The sequence below is a fragment of the Panulirus ornatus genome, chromosome 13 (assembly GCF_036320965.1).
Source record: "Panulirus ornatus isolate Po-2019 chromosome 13, ASM3632096v1, whole genome shotgun sequence".
NCBI lineage: Eukaryota > Metazoa > Arthropoda > Malacostraca > Decapoda > Palinuridae > Panulirus > Panulirus ornatus.
This window is the reverse complement of record NC_092236.1, coordinates 42,700,422-42,720,269: the sequence shown is the minus strand read 5'-3', so window position 1 is coordinate 42,720,269 and position 19,848 is coordinate 42,700,422. Positions and strand designations below refer to the sequence as shown.

Below are 19,848 nucleotides of genomic sequence, written 5' to 3'. Positions count from 1 at the left end.
GCAATATTTCTGTACATTTCATTCTAAGCATGTCATCGGATTCAGGGCCTTTCATATGCAAAGCGAACTCTCTACAATCGAGATATAGTATCTTGCAGGTTAAATGCCTCGGATGGTAAAGTAACTTATCTTCCATAAACTCCATCATCGTTAAAAATGGCTAAAACTGCGAACATAGTAATGTTGAGAGAAGCTGATTATAACTCGCAGCTGTAGAAAATTTACTGATATTTTCAAAAGAGCTTATAGAATATTCAAAGACTTAATTGGAAGTTGGTGACTGTAAACTCAACGTGGTGTGTCTAAAGCAGTTGTAAGTAAAATTATTCATGGGGAAGTGAATGATATTTCTTCAAATTTTGTAAAGAGATACTAGTGAAAATTTAAATGAATAAAGATTCTGCATCTTAAACTGAGAATCATCTAAATATTTTCTGTTTATGAAAAGAATATTTACAAGGTACGAAAGTCTAGCTTGGTCTTCATATCAAAACGGTATTCATTCTTCAATTTTTAGTTTTCGTTACGTTCCATATAAAATCTTCGTGATATCGCCCTTTGTAGGTATCATCTAAAGTTTGATTTCTCTACATTATATAAATACATTGAAACTATCTTCTTGTTTCATTTTTCTGCATGAAGTTTATTTTGTATATTCGTCCCACACACGCTTCACTTTACAGTAAACTGCTAACAATTTAATTCAAAGTAAAAAGACTGTCAGTTCAATTAAGACAAAGAATTTATGTTCCATAGATGAAAATATTACCATCTAATTCTTGCATCATTTCACTCAAAATATGGTCATGAAAAATATAATACGGTTTTCAGTCATTTTCAGGGTCGGTGCAATTGAAGAAAAATTAAATGATATCTTATTTCTATAGCCTTCCAATATCCAAGGTGGGTATACCTCAGTGGAAAAGCTTTCTATTTGCAAGTGAAAAGTCCTGAGTTCGACAATCGGCATAGGGATGTAGCTTAGATGGTAGGGCCCTCACTTAGGATGCGAGAGGTGCAAGGATTTGTGCTCCGCATCTCCACAAAATAAATCTTTTTGCTGTCATACGTTACATAAGGAAAATCTATACCAGACCACAATAAAATGCAGGTTATGATATCATCCAACACCTCGACCAGACAGAACGGTTGCATTATGTGGTTTAAACTGTTCTGAGGCAAAACCATTATTATGTATATGGTTATTGAGGTCCGTCTAAGTGGCTAGTGAAATGGTAAGCTACTTGTGAAAGCAGTTAGCACATTTTACTAGTATAGTATATAGCTGCGAAAATTAGTCAACTGTTTGAGATCCGGCATATTGATCCAGGTATTTCTTGCATGCTAAGCGGACGCTTTATCACTTGAAGAAATTCCAATGGCCATGGAGGTGCCGGGGATCGAACTCGGGGCCTTTCACAAGCAAAGGGAACGCTCTACCACTGAGCTACATCCCCTTGCAGATTTAATGCCTGGATAGCTGAAATAAGTTATTCTTTTCTATATGATCCTCCAATTTTCAAAATGACTGAAAATGCGAGCATAATAATCTTTATTATATCTTTATTATGCTTTGGAAATTTATGATTGTACTGGAAAAACCTAATACATAACTCTCAGCTATTCATTAGGACTTGATACTCTAAGTAGAGGATACAGGATATTCAAAACTTAACTGTAAGCAGTTGCCGGTAAAGTCAATTAGAAGTAAGTAAATTTCCAGTGGAAAAAACTGCGACCTAAGGAGATGAATGACAAAGTTGGCAAGGAAAATAAACAAAATGAAATTTTCATGATACCAAATATGATTTTTCTTTCCATTTAAGATTTGAATTTTACTGCACTTTACATCGTTTTCATAATCTCTAAAATCAGGTTAAAAGCCTCAGATGATAAAGTAACTTATCATTTTCCATAAACTCCATTAGCCTTAAAATTGCTGAAAGTACGAGCATAGCGATATTGAGAAACACTGAATATAACTCGTATAATATAGAAATTTTACTAATATTTTCCATAGAACTTACAGGATATTTGCAGACTTAGTGGAAATAGGCGACTGTAAACTCAAGATGAAGTGTTTAAAGTAACAGTAACTAAAATTATTGATACGGAAGCGAATGATATTTGCTCTATATTTGTAAGAAATGCTGGTAAGAGTTAGAATGTATAAGATTCTGGATCTTAAACAGAGTATCATCTAAAGTTTGCTGTGTATGCAAAGAAAATTTACAAGGTAGGAAAGTTAAGCTTGTTCTTAATATTGAAACGATATTCATTCTTCAAATTTTAGTTTTCGTTACGTTCCATATAAAATGATCATAATATCGCCCTTTGTCAGTATCCTCTAAAGTCTTATTTCTCCACATTATACAAATCTATTGAAACTGCCCCGTCGTTCTGTAGATGAAAATACTATTGATTAGATCTTGTATCATTACATTCACAATATGATTATGAAAAAGTATGATGCGGCTTTCAGTCATTTTCAGAGTCTGTGCAATATTTCTGTACATTTCATTCTAAGCATGTCATCGGATTCAGGGCCTTTCACATGCAAAGCGAACTCTCTACAATCGAGATATAGTATCTTGCAGGTTAAATGCCTCGGATGGTAAAGTAACTTATCTTCCATAAACTCCATCATCGTTAAAAATGGCTAAAACTGCGAACATAGTAATGTTGAGAGAAGCTGATTATAACTCGCAGCTGTAGAAAATTTACTGATATTTTCAAAAGAGCTTATAGAATATTCAAAGACTTAATTGGAAGTTGGTGACTGTAAACTCAACGTGGTGTGTCTAAAGCAGTTGTAAGTAAAATTATTCATGGGGAAGTGAATGATATTTCTTCAAATTTTGTAAAGAGATACTAGTGAAAATTAAAATGAATAAAGATTCTGCATCTTAAACTGAGAATCATCTAAATATTTTCTGTTTATGAAAAGAATATTTACAAGGTACGAAAGTCTAGCTTGGTCTTCATATCAAAACGGTATTCATTCTTCAATTTTTAGTTTTCGTTACGTTCCATATAAAATCTTCGTGATATCGCCCTTTGTAGGTATCATCTAAAGTTTGATTTCTCTACATTATATAAATACATTGAAACTATCTTCTTGTTTCATTTTTCTGCATGAAGTTTATTTTGTATATTCGTCCCACACACGCTTCACTTTACAGTAAACTGCTAACAATTTAATTCAAAGTAAAAAGACTGTCAGTTCAATTAAGACAAAGAATTTATGTTCCATAGATGAAAATATTACCATCTAATTCTTGCATCATTTCACTCAAAATATGGTCATGAAAAATATAATACGGTTTTCAGTCATTTTCAGTGTCTGTGCAATTGAAAAAAAATTAAATATCTTATTTTTCGTAGCCTTCCAATATCCAAGGTGGGTATACTTCAGTGGAAGAGGGTTTTCTTTGCAAATGAAAAGCCCTGAGTTCGATATTCGGCATAGGGATGTAGCTCAGAAGGTAGGGTCCTCACTTAGGATGCGAGAGGTACAAGGATTTATGTCACGCATCTCTAAAAAATGAAACTTTTTCCTGTTATACGTTACACTAGGAAAATCTATACCAGGCCACAATAACATGCGGGTTATGATATCACCCAACACCTCGACCAGACAGAAAGATTGCATTATGTGGTTTAAACTGTTCTGAGGCAGAACTATTATTATGCATATGGTTATTGAGGTCCGTCTAAGTGGGTAGTGAAATGGTAAGCTACTTATGAAACCAGTGAGCACATTTTACTAATAAAGTAAACAGCTGCGAAAATTAGCCATCTTTTTAAGGTCCGGCACATTGATCCAGGTACTTCTCGCATGCTAAGCGGACGCTTTATCATTTGAAGTATCATTTGGTTATGGAGGTGCCGGGGATCGAACTCGGGGCCTTTCACATGCAAAGCGAACTCTCTACCACTGAGCTTTACCACCTTGCAGATCTAATGCCTGGATAGCTGAAGTAACTTGTTCTTTTCTATATGATCCTCCAATTTTCAAAATGATTGAAACAGCGAGCATAATGATCTTTTATTATGCTTTAGAAATCTATGATTATACTGGGAAAACCTAATACATAACTCTCAGCTATTCATTAGGATTTGGTACTCTTAGTAGTGGATACGGGGTATTCAAAACTTCACTGTAAGCAGTTGGCGGTAAAGTCAATTTGGGGTAGGCAAATTTCCAGTGAAAAAAGAAAAAAACTACGACTTAAGGAGGTGAAAGACAAAGTTGGCAAGTAAAATTAACAAAATGAAATCTATATGATACCATATGATACCAGATGGTAGTGTAACTTATCATTTTCCATAAACTCCATTAGCGTTAAATTTGCTGAAAGTGCGAGTATAGCGATATTGAGAAACACTGAATATAATTCGTATGGTATAGAAATTTTACTGATATCTTCCATAGAACTTACAGGATATTTGCAGACTTAGTTGGAGATAGGTGACTGTAAACTCAAGATGAAGTGTTTAAAGTAAGAGTAACTAAAATTATTCATATGGAAGTGAATGATATTTGTTCTATATTTGTAAAAATATGCCGGTAAGAGTAAGAATGAATAAGATTCTGGATCTTAAACAGAAAATCATCTAATGTTTGTTGTGTATGCAAAGAATATCTATAAGGCAGGAAAGCCGAGCTTGTTCTTAATATCAAAACGATATTCATTCTTCAAATTTTAGTTTTCGTTATGTTCCATATAAAATGATCATAATATCGCCCTTTGTCATTATCATCTAAAGTCTTATTTCTTCACATCACATAAATGTATTGAAACTGCCCTGTCGTTCTAAAGATGAAAATACTATTGATTAGATCTTGTATCATTACATTCACAATATGATTATGAAAAAAATATGATACGGCTTTCAGTCATTTTCAGAGTCTGTGCAATATTTCTGTACATTTCACTCTAAGCGTGTCATCGGATCCACGGCCTTTCACATGCAAAGCGACTCTCTACAATCGAGTTATAATGTCTTTGCCTCGGATGGTAAAGTAACTTATTTTCCATACACTCCATGAGCGTCAAAAATGGCTAAAACTGCGAACATAGTGATATTGAGAAAAGCTGAGTATAACTCGTAGCTATAGAAAATTTACTGATATTTTCAATAGAGTTTATAGAACATTTAAAGACTTAATTGGAAATTGGTGACTAAACTCAACATGGTGTGTTTAAAGCAATTGTAAGTAAAATTATTCATGGGGAAGTGAATGATATTTCCTCAAAATTTGTAAGGAGATACTAGTGAAAATTGAAATAAAGATTCTGGATCTTAAACTGAGAATCATCTAAAAAAATTTTGTTTATACAAAGAAAATTTACAAGGCTCGAAAGTCTAGCTTGGTCTTTATATTAAAACGGTATTTACTCTTCAATTTTTAGTTTTCGTTACGTTCCATATAAAATCTTCATGATATCGCCCTTTGTAGGTATCATCTAAAGTTTAATTTCTCCACATTATATAAATGCATTGAAACTGCACTCTCGTTTCATTTTTCTGCATGAAGTTTATTTTGTACAATCGTCCTAAACACGCTCACTTTGCAGTAAACTGTTAACAGTTAACTAAGTAAAAGGACTGCCAGTTCAATTAAGACAAAGAATTTATGTTCTATAAATGAAAATACTATTATATAATTCTTGCATTATTTCACTCAAAATATGGTCATGAAAAATATAATACAGTTTTCAGTCATTTTCAGAGTCGGTGCAATTGACGAAAAATTAAATGATATCTTATTTATCATAGCCTTCCAATATCCAAGGTGGGTATACCTCAGTGGAAGAGCGTTCTCTTTGCAAGTGAAAAGCCCTGTTTTTGATATTCGGCATAGGGATGTAGCTCAGATGGCAGCGCCCTCACTTAGGATGCGAGAAGTACAAGGATTTGTGTCACGCATCTATAAAAGATGAAACTTTTTCCTACTATACGTTACACCAGGAAAATCTATACTAGGCCACAATAACATGCATGTTATGATATCAACCAACACCTCGACCAGACAGAAAGATTGCATTATGTGGTTTAAACTGTTCTGAGGCAAAACTATTATTATGCATATAGTTATTGAGGTACGTCTAAGTGGCTAGTGAAGTGGTAAGCTACTTTTGAAAGCAGTGAGCACATTCTACTAGTATAGTTTATAGCTGCGAAAATTGGTCATCTTTTGGAGGTCCGGCACATTGATACAGGTACTTCTTGCATGCTAAGCGGACGCTTTATTATTTGAAGTAAATCCCAATGGCTATGGAGGTGTCCGGGATCGAACCAGGGGCCTTTCACATGCAAAGCGAACACTCTAACACTGAGCTGCACCCCCTTGCGGATTTAATGCCTGGATAACTGAAGTAACTTATTCTTTTCCGTACGATCCTCCAATTTTCAAAATGACTGAATGTGGGAGCATGATGATCCTGAATTATGCTTTGAAAATTTATAATTTTACAGGGAAAATCCTGATATATAACTCCTAGCTATTCATTGGGACCTGATACTCTTACTGGAGCTTACAAGGCATTCAAAAACTTAACTGTAAACATTTGGATGTAAAGTCAAGCTTCGGTAAGTCATTCACCAGTAAAAAAATCTACGACTTAAGGAAGTAAAAGACTTTTCTGCAGCATTGGTTAACAAAATAAACAAACGAAAATTTACTAGACAGGAAATATATTTTTTTTCCGTTTTACATTTGAACTTTACTGCACTTTATATCGTCTTCATGATCCTTTTTATCAAAATGTTTAAATGTTCTATTTCTGTATATTTCAATCTAAGCGATGAGTCTACCATCTGCGGTCAATCTCCATGATAGTGGAGGAGCTTTTCATCATACCGGGGCCTTACACATGCAAAGGGAACTCTCTATAATAGAGTTATATTCTTTTGCAGGTTAAATGCCTGGGATGGTAAAGGAACATATCATTTTACACAACTATATTAGCGTTAAAGATGGTTGAAACTGCGAGCACAGTGATATTGAGAAAAATCGAGTATGAATCGTATCTATAGAGAATTTCCTGATATTTTCATCAGAGCTTATTGAACATTTGAAGAATTAATTGGAAATTGGTGACTGTAAGCTCATGATGACGTGTTTAAAGTAACAATAACTAAAACTATTCATGCGGAAGTGAATGATATTTGTTCTATATTCGTAGAAATTAATGTCAAGAAATAAGATAGATAAGTATTCTGGATCTTAAACTGAGAATCGTCTAAAATTTGCTGCTTGTCCAAGGAAAATTTACATACTAAGAAATTCTATCATGTTCTTGATGTGAAAAAATATCCATTCCTCAATTTTCAGTTTTCACTGCCTTCTATATAAAATTTTCATAATATCGCCCTTTGTCAGTATCATCTAAAGTCCATCTAAAGTCTTATTTCTGCATATCATATTAATCTGATGAAACTGCACTTTCGTTTCATTTTTCTGCTTGAACTTTATATCCTATAATCATTCCACACAAGCTTCACTTTGCATCAAACTGCTTATGATTACCTCAGTAGATGGACTTTAAGTTCAGTTAAGACATATAATTTATGTTCTGTGGATGAAAATACTATCGATTAATCTTTTTATCATTACATTCAAAATATGGTCATGAAAGAATATGAGACGGCTTCCAGTTATTTTCAGAGTCAGTGCAATTCAAGAAAAAATAAAACATATCTTATTTACCGTAGCCTTCCAGTATACAAGGTGGGTGTACTTCTGTGGAAGAGCGTTCTCTTTGCAAGTGAAATGCCCTGAGTTGGATATTTGGCATGGTGGTGTAGATTGGGTGGGAGAAGGTATGGTACGAAGATAGATGCCCCACATCTCCATAAAATTAATCTTTTTGGAGTTATACGTTGTACCAGGGAAATATGTACCAGACCACCATAACTTGCGAGTTATCATATCACCCAACACCTCAACCGGACATAACTGCTGCGGTATGTGGTTTAGAAGGTTCTTAGGCAAAACTGTTATTATAGATATGGTTCATGATATCCTACTTGTGAAATTAGTGGAACACATTTTACTAGTATAGTATGTAGCTGCGAAAACAATCTATCTTTTTGATATCCGACACGTTGATCCAGTTACTTCTTGCATGCTAATTGAGCGCATCATTCGAAGGAAATCCCAATGGCCATAGAGGTGCCGGGGCCTTTCACATGCAAATTGAACGTCCTACCATTGAGCTACATCCCCTTACAGATTTAATGCCTAGATCGCTAAAGTAATTTATATATTTTCTATATGATCCTCCAATTTCCAAGATGAATAAAATTGCAAGCATGATGGTCCTTTCTCATTCTTTGGTATGATTGTACTGAGAGAAACCAGATATATAACTTGCAGTTTTTCATTTGGACCTAATATCCTTGGTAGAGTTTACAGGGCATTTAAAAATTTAACTGTTTACAGTTGGCTGTAAATTCAATTTGGGCTAAGTAAATTACCAGTAAAAAAATGTATCACTTAAGGAAGGAAAAGATTCTTCTTCAACACTGGTAAACAAAATAAGAAAAGAAAATTTGACTGACAACTAATACATTTCTTCTTTCCATTTTCCATTTGAATTTTACTGCATTTCATATCGTCTTCATAATCCTTTCTATTATCAAAATACTCTAAAGTTCACTCTAAGCGATGACTCTATCATATGCGGTCAATCCCCATGATAAAGTAGCTGCTTTTCATCACACCTGGGGCCTTTCACATGCAAAGCGAACTCTCCACAACGAGTTATAATCTCTTGCGGGTTAATGCTTGGGATGGTAAAGTATAGTATGATTTTCCATGAACTCCATCAGCGTTAAAAGTGGCTGAAACTGCGTGCATAATGACAAAGAGAAAAGCTAAATATGAATTGTATGTATGAAAAATTTCCTGATATTTTCATGAGAGCTCATAGAATATTCAAAGAATTAATTGGAAATTGGTGATTGCAGACTCATAATGGTGCGTTTAAAGTAACAGTAACTAAAATCATTCATAAGGAAGAGAATAATGTTTGTTCTATATTTGTAAAAAAAGTACTGTTAAGGAATGAAATAGATAAAGATTCTGGGTCTTAAACTGAGAATCATTTAGAATTTGTTATTCACCTAAAGAAAATTTACAAGGCATTAAATTCTGTCTATTCTTATTATGAAAACGATATTCATTCTTCAATTTTTAGTTTTCGTTACGTTACAAATATAATCTTCATAATACCGCCTTTTGTGAGTATCATCTAAAGTCTTATTTCTTACATTATATAATCTACTGAAAATGCCTTTTTGTTTCGTTTTTCAGCATGAACTTTATTTCCTATAATCATTCCACAGAGACTTCACTTTGCAGTGAACTGTTTACAATTAACTCAGTAAATGGACTGTAAGTTCAATTAAGACATACAATCTATGTTCCATAGATGAAATAATATTTATCAACTCTTGTATCATTACTTTCAAAACATGATTAAGAAAAAATATGATACGGCTTTCAGTCATTTTAAGAGACGGTTCAATTCGATAAGAATTAAAAGATGTCTTAGTTACCTTAGCCTTCCAATATATAAGGTAGGTGTATTTCAGTGGATGAGCGTTCTCTTTGTAAGTGGAACGCCATGAGAAGTTGGCTATTCGGCATGGGGATGTACCTCAAATGCGAGAGGTACGAGGATCGATGCCCTGTATGTTTACAAGATATATCTTTTTGCAGTTATGCGTTGTACCAGACCACCATAACTTGCGAGTTATCATATCACCCAACACTTCGACCAGACATAACCGTTGCAGTATGTGGTTTAAAGTGTTCTGATGCATCCTTCTGGAGAAATATTAGTTACCAAAGTAGTAAACTACTAGTATTTTTCTTTCACAAGTCCTAACCCTTCACAGTTGGCCACATACTGCTTCCAACACTTTCCAATTGTTCACCCACTGCTTCCAAACCTTCTGAAGTGTTCACCAACTGCTGTCAGTCTTTCCGAATTGTCTGTGCACTGCTACCGACCTCTTCAAACTATCTATTCCCTTGCTACCAAGCCCGTCAAACTATCTATCCTATTGCGACCAATCCTCAGAACTGTCCACTCACTTCTACAAAACCTACCGAAATGTCCATCCACCTCTCACCTCTCACGAGACCTTAATCATAGGAAACTGTATGAAAAGCGCTGTTCTCAAGTACATAGTTTAACTTTTATGGCAAAATCAGTCATCCTACTCTCACAAAGGTAAGAAAAGAACATGCAGGGTACACTCGTTACTTACCTTTTTCCGAAGCTGGACAGTAAGTTTGAAAATAAATCATTCACTGGGTTTTTGTTCATAAGTATTAAGGTTTTAGTATATTTTACTCGCCTGATGTTAATATGAAGAATCAGTCACTTGCACGATCAGCTCCCATCATGAGGACACAAAGAAATCTGTTCTTATCCTGTTAATACTAAAGGTCTAACACTTAGCTGTTGCTCTTTCTGGATATGAGAATCAGTAGCTTCAGCACTACTGTTAGCTTTAGCTTCTGATGGATCTGAGCTCAGTGTATTGTTACGTATGAAACTAATTCATCACTCACCAGCTATACGTCACTTTACGTGTCTTGCTTTTTGAGAGGTTTGAGGAATGGTGAGGTTGTCAACCATATTCTGAAGGTGGAAGGGGCTAGTCTGACTATCGAATTGCAAGTTCCACTAAGTCATTGGTGACAGACTCATGACGTCAGATATTTCGATAACTTTTGTAGTTAGAAAGACAAACGAGTAAGGGGATATGAGTATATAAATTAATCACGAAATAGAAAGAAGAGAATTCCACAACTTAGCAGTACGAAGAATGAGCGAGGTATCAGAATATGTTCTCCGACTATTTGTATCCTGGAAATATGTGCGAATAAAAGAATTGTTCTCAGTTGTAAGACAGATAGGTATAGAAAAACGTAGTTTGCCAAGATTTTACTAAACTGATAAAATAGTGTCTAGGCAGCAGAACATCACTTAGAATTTATTGAAGTGTGTCAATATCCATAGAAATACTTGCGTATGTGTGTATTGTAGCTGTAGTGATGTGTGTGGGTGGGAGGAAGGAAGGGAGTGATTGTGGGGTTAGTGACAATTGTGGTTGGGAGGGAAGGAGAGGACATCGCGGTGGTAGTGATGATTGTGGGCGGGAGGGAGAGGGGGAGGGGACAGTGTGGTGGTCGTGATGAGTGTGGGTGGGAGGGAGGGAGGGAGAGAAGGAGAGCATGGTAGCAGTAATGTGTGTGGATAGGAGAGAGGAAGGGGACAGTGTGGTGGTAGTGGTGAGTGACAGCAGGAGGGAAAAAGAGGACAGTGTGGCACTGGTGATGAGTGTGGGTGGAAGGGAGGGATGGAAGGGACAGTGTGGTAATAGTGATATGAGTGGATTGGAAAGAGGGAAGGGACAGTGTGGAAGGAGTGTGGGCGGGCGGGATGATCACAACGCGGCAGTAGTGATGAGTGTGGGCGGGAAGGAAGTTACAATATGGCGGTAGTGATGAATTTGGGTAGGAAAGACACTGTGGCAGTAATATGAGTGTGGGTAGGAGGAAAGGAGGGACAGCGATGCGTTGATATGTTTGAGGGCAGGAGGAAGGAAGTGACGGAGTAGCGTTAGTGATGAGTGAGTGAGGGAGAGAGGGAGGGGTTAGTGCGGCTTTAGTGTTGAATGAAGACTGGAGGGAAGAATGTGACAGTGTGTGGTGTGTGATGTGTGTGGATGGAAGAGAGAGATGGCGACAGTGTAGCGGTGTTATGTGTTGGGGTTGGGGGTAGGGCTATGACAGTATTACGGTGGTATATGTGCGAGCGGAAGGGAGAGGACAGTGTGGCGGTAGTGATGGACGAGTGTGGCGGCAGTGATGTGTGTGGGCGGGAGTTAGGGGCGGATGGGACATTGTGGCACCAGTGATGTGTATGGTCGGGAAAGAGGGAGGGGACAGCGTGGCGGCAGTGATGTGTGTGGTGGGAAGGATGGAGGGGACAGTGTGGCGGTAGTGACTAATGAGGCGGGGGTGGGGGGGGGGGGGGGGAGGAAGAGAGGCAAGCGAGTGGCGGTAATGAGGAATGATGGCGATGATCGTGACGTAGGAGGGTGGGAGGGGACACTGTGGTGGTAGTAACGTTTCTGGGCGGAGGGGAGGGAAGGTGCAGTGTGTCGATGGTGATGAGTGTTGGCGAGAGTGGAGGGAGTTACATTATGGCGGTAATTATGAGTGTGGGCGAAGGGAGGTACATGAGAACCTATGATGTGTGTGGGTGGGAGAGAGGGAGGGGACAATGTGGCGGTGATATTCGTGGGCAGGAGGTAAAGAGGGACTATGTGGCGGTAGTGATGAGTGAAGGTGGGATTGAGGGAGGGGATAGCGTGGCTATAGTGTTATGTGTGGGCACGATGAAGGGCGTGACAGTCTGATGGTAGTGATGAGGTATGGTGGATGGGAGGGAGGAGATAGTCTGGCGGTAGTGATGTGTGTGGTCGGGAGGGAGGGGTAGGTAATTGTGACCGTAATGATGAGTGAGGACGTGAGGGAAGGTGGGAAGTGTTGTGGAAGTGATGTGTGAGGGTAGAAGTGAGGAAGGAGACGATGTGACGGCAGTGATGTGCATGGCCAGGAGGGAGGGAGAGGACAGTGTGGCGGCAATTATGAGTGTGGGCGGGAGGGAGGGATGTGTGTGGGTGGGAGATGGGAGGGGACATTGTGACAGTAGTGATGAGTGTTGCAGGGAGGGGGGAAGGGGACAGTGTGGCGGTAGTGTCGAGGGAGGATGGAAAGGAAGGAGGGGACAGTGTGGCGGTATCGATGAGGGAAGGCGGAAAGGAGGGAGGGGACAGTGTGGCGGTATCGATGAGGGAAGGCGGAAAGGAGGGAGGAGACAGTGTGGCGGTAGTGATGAGTGCGGATGGGGAGGATGGCGATCAGTGGACAGTAGTGATGAGTGTGGGCTGGAGGCAAAGTAGTTGCGATATGGTGGTATTAATGAATGAGGGTGGGCGGGACGGACGTGGCACTGTGTGATGTGTGTGTAGGTGGGGCAAAAGGAGGGGACAGTGTAGCGATAGTATGTGTGTAGGCGGAAGGAAAGTAGGGGTAGTTTGGCAGTAGTGACGAGCGAGGGCGGGAGGGAAAGAGGGAGGGAGGGAGGGAGGGAGGGTACCGTGTGGCGAGGAGGATGATAATGCAGTAGTGATGATGAGCGTCGGCAGGAGCGAGCGAGGGGAGATTGTTGCATTAGTGACGTGTGGGAAGGAGGGAGGAAGAGGACATTGTGACGGTAATGACGTGAGTAAGCGGTAAAGAGGGAGGAAACAGTTTGGCGGTGCTGATGAGTGAAAGCAGGAGGGAGGGAGGGAGGGGCCAGTGGGCGGTAGTGATGTATCTGTGAGGAACGGAAGGGACAATGTGTCGGTAGTGAGGTGGCCATGCGGGGAATGGAAGACACAGGGTGTTGGGGGAAGAGGGAGGGAGGGGAAATGGTGGCAATAGTGATGTGTATGGGCTGAAGGGAGGGAGGGAGGGTAGAGTGTGGCTGTAGTGATGTGTGTGAGCAGAGGGAAAGGAGGGGCGAGTGCGGCAGTTATAATGTGTAAGGGCGGAAGGGAGGGAGAGAGGGGACAGTGTGGTGGAAGCGATGAGTGTGGGCGGGAAATTACAACATGGTAGCTAGTGATGGGTATGGGTTGGCTGGAGGGACGTGACAGTATGTGATGTGTGTGAGTAGAGGAGAGGGAGGGGACACTGTGGTAATAATGTGTGTGTGGGTGCGAGGTCGGGAGGGACAATGTGTTGGCGATGAGTGAGGGTGGGAAGAAGGAATGGGGACGTAGTAGTGACTGATGAGTTAGGGTGGGAAAGAGGGAGAAGATGGCTGGTAGAAATGACGAGCGTGGGTGGAAATGAGGGAAGGGAAAGTGTGACGGTAGTGATGCGTGTGGATGGGATGGAGGAAGTGACAGAGTGGCGATAGTGATGAGTTAGGGTGCGAGGGAGTTAAGAGTACACTGTGGCGGTAGTGATGTGTGAGGGCTGGAGGGAGGGAGGAGACAGTGTTATAGTAGTGACGTGTGTGGCTGGGAAGGAGGGGACCATGTGGCGGTAGAGATCTGTGTAGGCAGGGAGTCGGGAGAGGACAGTGTGGCGGTAGTGATAAGCGTAGGCAGAAGGGAAGGGACGGTATGGCGGTAGTGAAGTGTGCAGGTGGGAGAGAAAGAGATTACAATACAACGGTAGTGATGCGAGTATTCGGCAAAGAGGGATATGATGGTGTATGGTATATGATGTGTATGAGTGAGAGAGAGCAAGGGGACAATGTGGCGGTAGATTAAGTTGTGACGATATTATGTGTGTAAAGGGAGGGAGTGAGGGAGCGGACAAAGTGGAATTAGTGACGTGTCAGGGGGAGGGAGGAGTGAGGGAGAAGACAGTTTGACAAACTTCAGATTGGGGGATAAGATCGGAATCGTCTTGAACAGAATGCCTCGGGAGAGCAATTGTCAGCAATTTGAATATTCATGCATTTTAATGTCAAAGTAGAGGCTTGAGACTTGGCGCCATTGATGACTGTTATTCTGTCATCAGTAATCTCATTTTAGTCTTGGCTAAGAAATGGGTCACCGCTACTGGAAGCAGTATCAGTGTATCTCGTCTGAAGGTGGCGGTTATTGATGTTTAAGTCCTTTTTTGACTAATAGTCATCAAAGAGCTTCTGAGTCAGTAAGCTTCTTTGGTTATTTTGTAGAGATTTGTGTTGCGAGGGATCTGAATGATTCAGGTGAGGCGAGTATCTGGTGGCAAGTTTGAAGCAAGTGGAGGAAGGCTGTCAGGGTTCACATATTTGACTGAAATATCCGATGGCACGATTCCAACACAACGGGTAACGGTATGAAGTAACCGGCATCAACTCTGGAGTAAAAGCCAAAACGAAAGAAAGGGGCTTGCTGGTGTTGGGAACGATTACTTGGGGGAGGTTACCCACACAGGTCCCCTGTGCGAAAAAAAACAAGGAAAGTATTAGAAATAATTAGAGATGATTGCCGAACCACGTCTGTGAGGAACAGACCCAGGGCAACCTCCGTACCACAGGAAGGTATCTTCTAAATTGGCGTAAGGAAGCAACCATAGGCTGTTCGACAGGAAACAAGACAGAAAGAAGGACGGTGAGTGTGGATGATGGATGATGCACGACCGGAGGGAGTGAATGGCTAGAAACAGGGAGAAGTGGATAACGGTATGGGAGTCAAGGTGTCTAGAAGGTCCATTTTCTGTGTTATATTTCTGTAGGAAGGGCCAACGCAGAATAGAAATACTACTCTGATGAGTCTGCTGATCATGGTTTAAGCAAGGTAAGTGGATGCAAAGATAACTGTGGAGAATACAGCGAATAAAAAATGATTGAAACTACTATCATGATTTTTCTGTGTTACGATTTGAAGATATTCAATGACACTGGGAGTAAATAGATACTACCTCAAGCTATAGAAATGAAACTGATGTCCTTAACAGAGCTGACAGTGCACGTAGGAAATCACTTGTAAACATAGACTGTAAACCCAAGAAGGTGCACGAATTGATTACATTCATGTTGAGAAAGGTTATAGTATAACATTTGTAATTGAGACTTTAGTCATTTAGGGACTTACCAAAAACAAATTGATTGTAAAGAGTGCATGACTCGATTACAGTCAACAGTCTTACTCATAAGATAAACAAGTAAAGATCAGTTGTACAAGGGCTTGAGACCGTTCTGATTGAAATATAATGCTTAAGACGAAAAGGAAGAAGTAGACATCCTGGACTTGATCATGCAATACCGTTTCATTTGTTTCTCCTGCCAGGTCTCAAAATCAGATAAGAAATTATTTTCCTTTATTCTTTACTTTTCTCTACATTTGAGTTTCCGACTTTGGTTTCATCAAAATTGCCCCAAAACTTGTTTATTGTCATTATAAGGGGAAAAAAAATGCGACAGAGGCATGTCATTTTCCGAGTTTATGCCCTCCATGGAAAATGAAAAATTAATTTACGTGCCTTAACGGTGAAAGCGCAAGGGGGAGTAGCTCAGTGGTAGAGCGTTTGCTTTGGATGGGAAAGGCCCCAGGTTCGATCCCGGCACTGCCAGGGCCGTGGGAATATACCTCAGACTGTGGAGTGCTCGCTTTGCATGCGATGAATACTGGGATCGAAGCCCCGCATCTCCATAAAGTGAACCTTTTGCAGCTATACATTCTGTCAGGATAATCTATACCAGAACAGCTTCCCTTCCACCTTGATCGGCCACAAGATCCGAGTCTTGTACGTCTACCATTAAAGTCATCGATGATATAGAGTTTCAGGTGTCTTGAGAGTCTCTAGTAGTCAGGTAATACGGTCCTATCCTGGCAAAGGAGCATGTAAGCTGTTCCAATATTTACTAGTACTAGTTAAGTCAGTAATTTCACTGGGAGGGTACTAGGGTTGTGAGAAAAAAATAAATGCTTTCCTTAATTGAAAGGTTATGCAAACTTCCGTTTATAGATGGCTACTAAGACTGAGAAGGTAAGTAGTTTATTGCCGGGAAATATGTCGGTTTGGCAGTTCGAAAGACCGTAGCTGCTTACCAGAATGACGTCTGTTGTTCGGGTATATATTTCTTTACATAGATGAAGCGGTTGTCATCCAGTGTTTCCTACAATATGCATGTGTTCACTCTTGCTTCACACTTGCTTCCGTTTGTCAGCTGTGACATACTCCATATTTCTCTCCTCTTTATAAAAAAAAAGGAGGCATGCAACCAGGGTAGGGAACTCAGCTGTCAGGAGTACCCGTGTCGAGCAGTGGTAGTATTGCACCGCGACTGGACGGCTCTGGTGACCTCTCAAATGTTCATTTCCGTTAGCAACGGAGTTTCAAAGGGTCAAATCCCATTTGGCGCCATAATGTACTTTTCATCGTTCCCAGTCCAATACAAATGTTACGGGTTTGAATCCTGCTGTCAGGAGGGTACTGCATATTGTATGGAAGTGTGCTGTCATATGCCTTCGCGTTCGATAGTAAGTTCGGTTACAATGAGCCAGACAGGATATGACCCGTTGAGACCCCGTTTCTCACGGACGTGATGAAAGGTATTCGAAAGTAGTTAACTAATTGTCATTTCTCTCTCTGTCTCTCTCTCTCTCCCTCTCTCTCTCTCTCTCTCTCTCTCTCTCTCTCTCTCTCTCTCTCTCTCTCTCTCTCTCTCTCTCTCTCTCTCTCTGGGCTCCATAATTAACGCTTAATTTCGAAATCCGCGTTGATCATGAAAAAGGGAACGGGATTCTAAGTGTCTTAAAAAATGAGATTTAAGGAAAGTTTCAGACTTTGGAGATGGCAGAAATGGGAGGAATAGGACAGTAGGTAGTCTCCTTTTTACGGATAGCCTATACCAAGAAATGCTTTCCAGAAAAAGCAAATGCCTGGGTGTTTATGCAGAGGAGAGATAAGCAAGCAAATATCGGTTCTAGATTAAAGGCACTCTATTTTAGGACTCAAGAAGGTGTTATGCTATCTAGGACATACTCCTTGTTCACCTGGAGCTGGAAGTGTGCTTGGAAGACCCTGTTCGAGGAAAATATGAGATGGCATTGGTCGGCACGAGGATGGTTAGAAGTAGAGTGATCCAAAGTTGGATTAAAGGAAAGTAAAGAAGTAAAGAGAGATTCTTTATCGGTTGGAGAGTCAGCTATAATTTGATCAGGAATATAAATGTTCCTGGAGACGTTTTCTGTAAAAGACCAAAAAGATTTGTCAGTAAAAGTCATCATACTTCATTTAATGAAGGACTTCTTTATCTGAACAGCTGTGCAGTATTTTGAAGAAAAAATGAAAGAGAAGATTTCAAGGGAAGGAAACTTTTCATGGCTTTGTGCCTGATTTGTAAGGCATCAGAGCAAGAACGATCAAAAGAGGATGTAGAACTCCATGCTAGCCAAGATAACCTCCACCGTGTGTCCAACACAACATGAGGCTTCCCGGCCAGCTAGGGAAGGTTACTAAAGAGACTGTAAAAGGACGGTCTGTTAAGCTCTTCCAGTGCCAAAATTGGCGTTTCGAAGGTGATGTAAGTGGTTAGGAGGGTCGTCGTGCCGAGAGTTCCAAAGCCTCTCTGTTCGACGGAGGAAGAGGTTATCATAACGGTCACTACTAGTGTAACTGGTATCCATGCAAAAACTACGGGAAGCAGGAACCAGACAAGAGAGGTAGGGACTCATACAGGCACATTACGAGAACAGAGCCCAAATTGTACATGTAAAATAGGGACTGGGCAGCAACATCACCGGGGACAGAGAGGAAAGGCTTCATAGAGGTAATGCCTGGAGTACGGTCTTAAAACCATTACTTTTCGTTCTCTTTCATTACTGACTGCATTGTTATCTACAGTTTGAGTTAGTGGCTTATATGATTTATTGATTCTGTCTATATCTGTGTGTCTTTGATGATATCTTACTTATTCCAGCACCTTTACTCTGTTGAAAGGTTATGAAATAATAAAATGTTTGTTTGTTCTATGAACAAGTAATAAGTTCATTGTTCAGCATTAGTTGAAGGGCAAGATTATTATTGCATAGATGATGTGTCATAATCATTCATAAAGCATAAGTGTGAGAACCTTAATTAACACAAAGTAAGTCACCTGTGAATGTAAATGATATGCTTGGCGTCTTTTTTCACTCGGTTTACTTACAAACTACCATTATGTTATCTGAGCCGAAGTGTGCAATATGTCGAATAAGCTGTGCCCCTAAGAACTTGTTGTGGTACATATGATAATTCTAACCGGCCGAGATGGCAGGTGAACCCTTGATGAAGGTGATTTGGTATAGATTTTCTTGGAACGGTGAACAGCTGCGAAAAGCATAATTTGTGGAGATACGGGGCATCGATCCTCGTACCTCTCGCATGCTAAGCGAGCTTTCTACCATCTGAGCTACATCCCCATGATTTGGAGGTGCCGGGGATCGAACCCGGGGCCTTTTACATGCAAAGCGAACGCTTTACCACTGAGCTACACCCCCACCTTGCATATATATCGCTGCGGCAGCAAAAGTAGTTTTTCTTTTTCTACGGATAGCATCACCATTGGAAATGACTGAAACCATTCACACGTTTTTTCTCTTATCATGCATTGAATATATCAGATGCTATTAAGAGTAAATGAATACTTCACCAAGCTATAGAAATTATATTTGATGTTCAAAACAGAGCTTATTGTGCATGTAGGGAATTAATTGCAAACCCAAAAAGGTGCATAACTTGATCACAGCATATAAAAGTACGATATAGGTAGGCAGTGGTCTTGGTATAATATTTGCAAACAAGAAATTGAATAAGTTTATAGAATGATGTTAGGGATTTAACTACAGGAAGTTGAAAGTAAACCCAAAAGAGTGCATGATTTGTTTGCAGTAACCAAATTTGCTCATAGGGTAGACAAGTATACGTCAGGGGGCTAAAGGATGATCCTGTTGCTCCATTATCGGAAAACTAAGGAAAATACCCTGGACTTGATCTTGAGAGCAAGTTACATTTGTTGATCCTTCTTGTTCTCAAGATAGTCCAGCATTCTATCTTTATTCCTCATTGTAAACAGCATTTGAATATCATACTTTGGGTTTTATCAGAATTGCCTGAAGACTTGCTACAGATATTATGTTAAGCACATGTCTACATAAAAAGGTACGTTATTCACTGGAATCAAGTCATGTATTTTCTGAGTTTACAATCAACTGTTCACAGTTAACTCCCTAGATGCACTGCAAGCTATATTAAAAATTCACCTTAATTATATAGATGGAAGT

At 39.8% G+C, this 19,848-nt stretch overlaps 2 non-coding genes across 2 annotated transcripts; both read right to left on the bottom strand.

Moving 5' to 3' along the window:
- Positions 1-1,385: 1,385 nt before the first annotated feature.
- TRNAA-UGC (transfer RNA alanine (anticodon UGC)) lies at positions 1,386-1,457 on the bottom strand. Its single transcript has one exon. It is a non-coding gene; the product is annotated as a tRNA-Ala (tRNA).
- Positions 1,458-18,993: 17,536 nt separating this feature from the next.
- Positions 18,994-19,065, bottom strand: TRNAA-UGC (transfer RNA alanine (anticodon UGC)). Its single transcript has one exon. It is a non-coding gene; the product is annotated as a tRNA-Ala (tRNA).
- Positions 19,066-19,848: the final 783 nt, after the last annotated feature.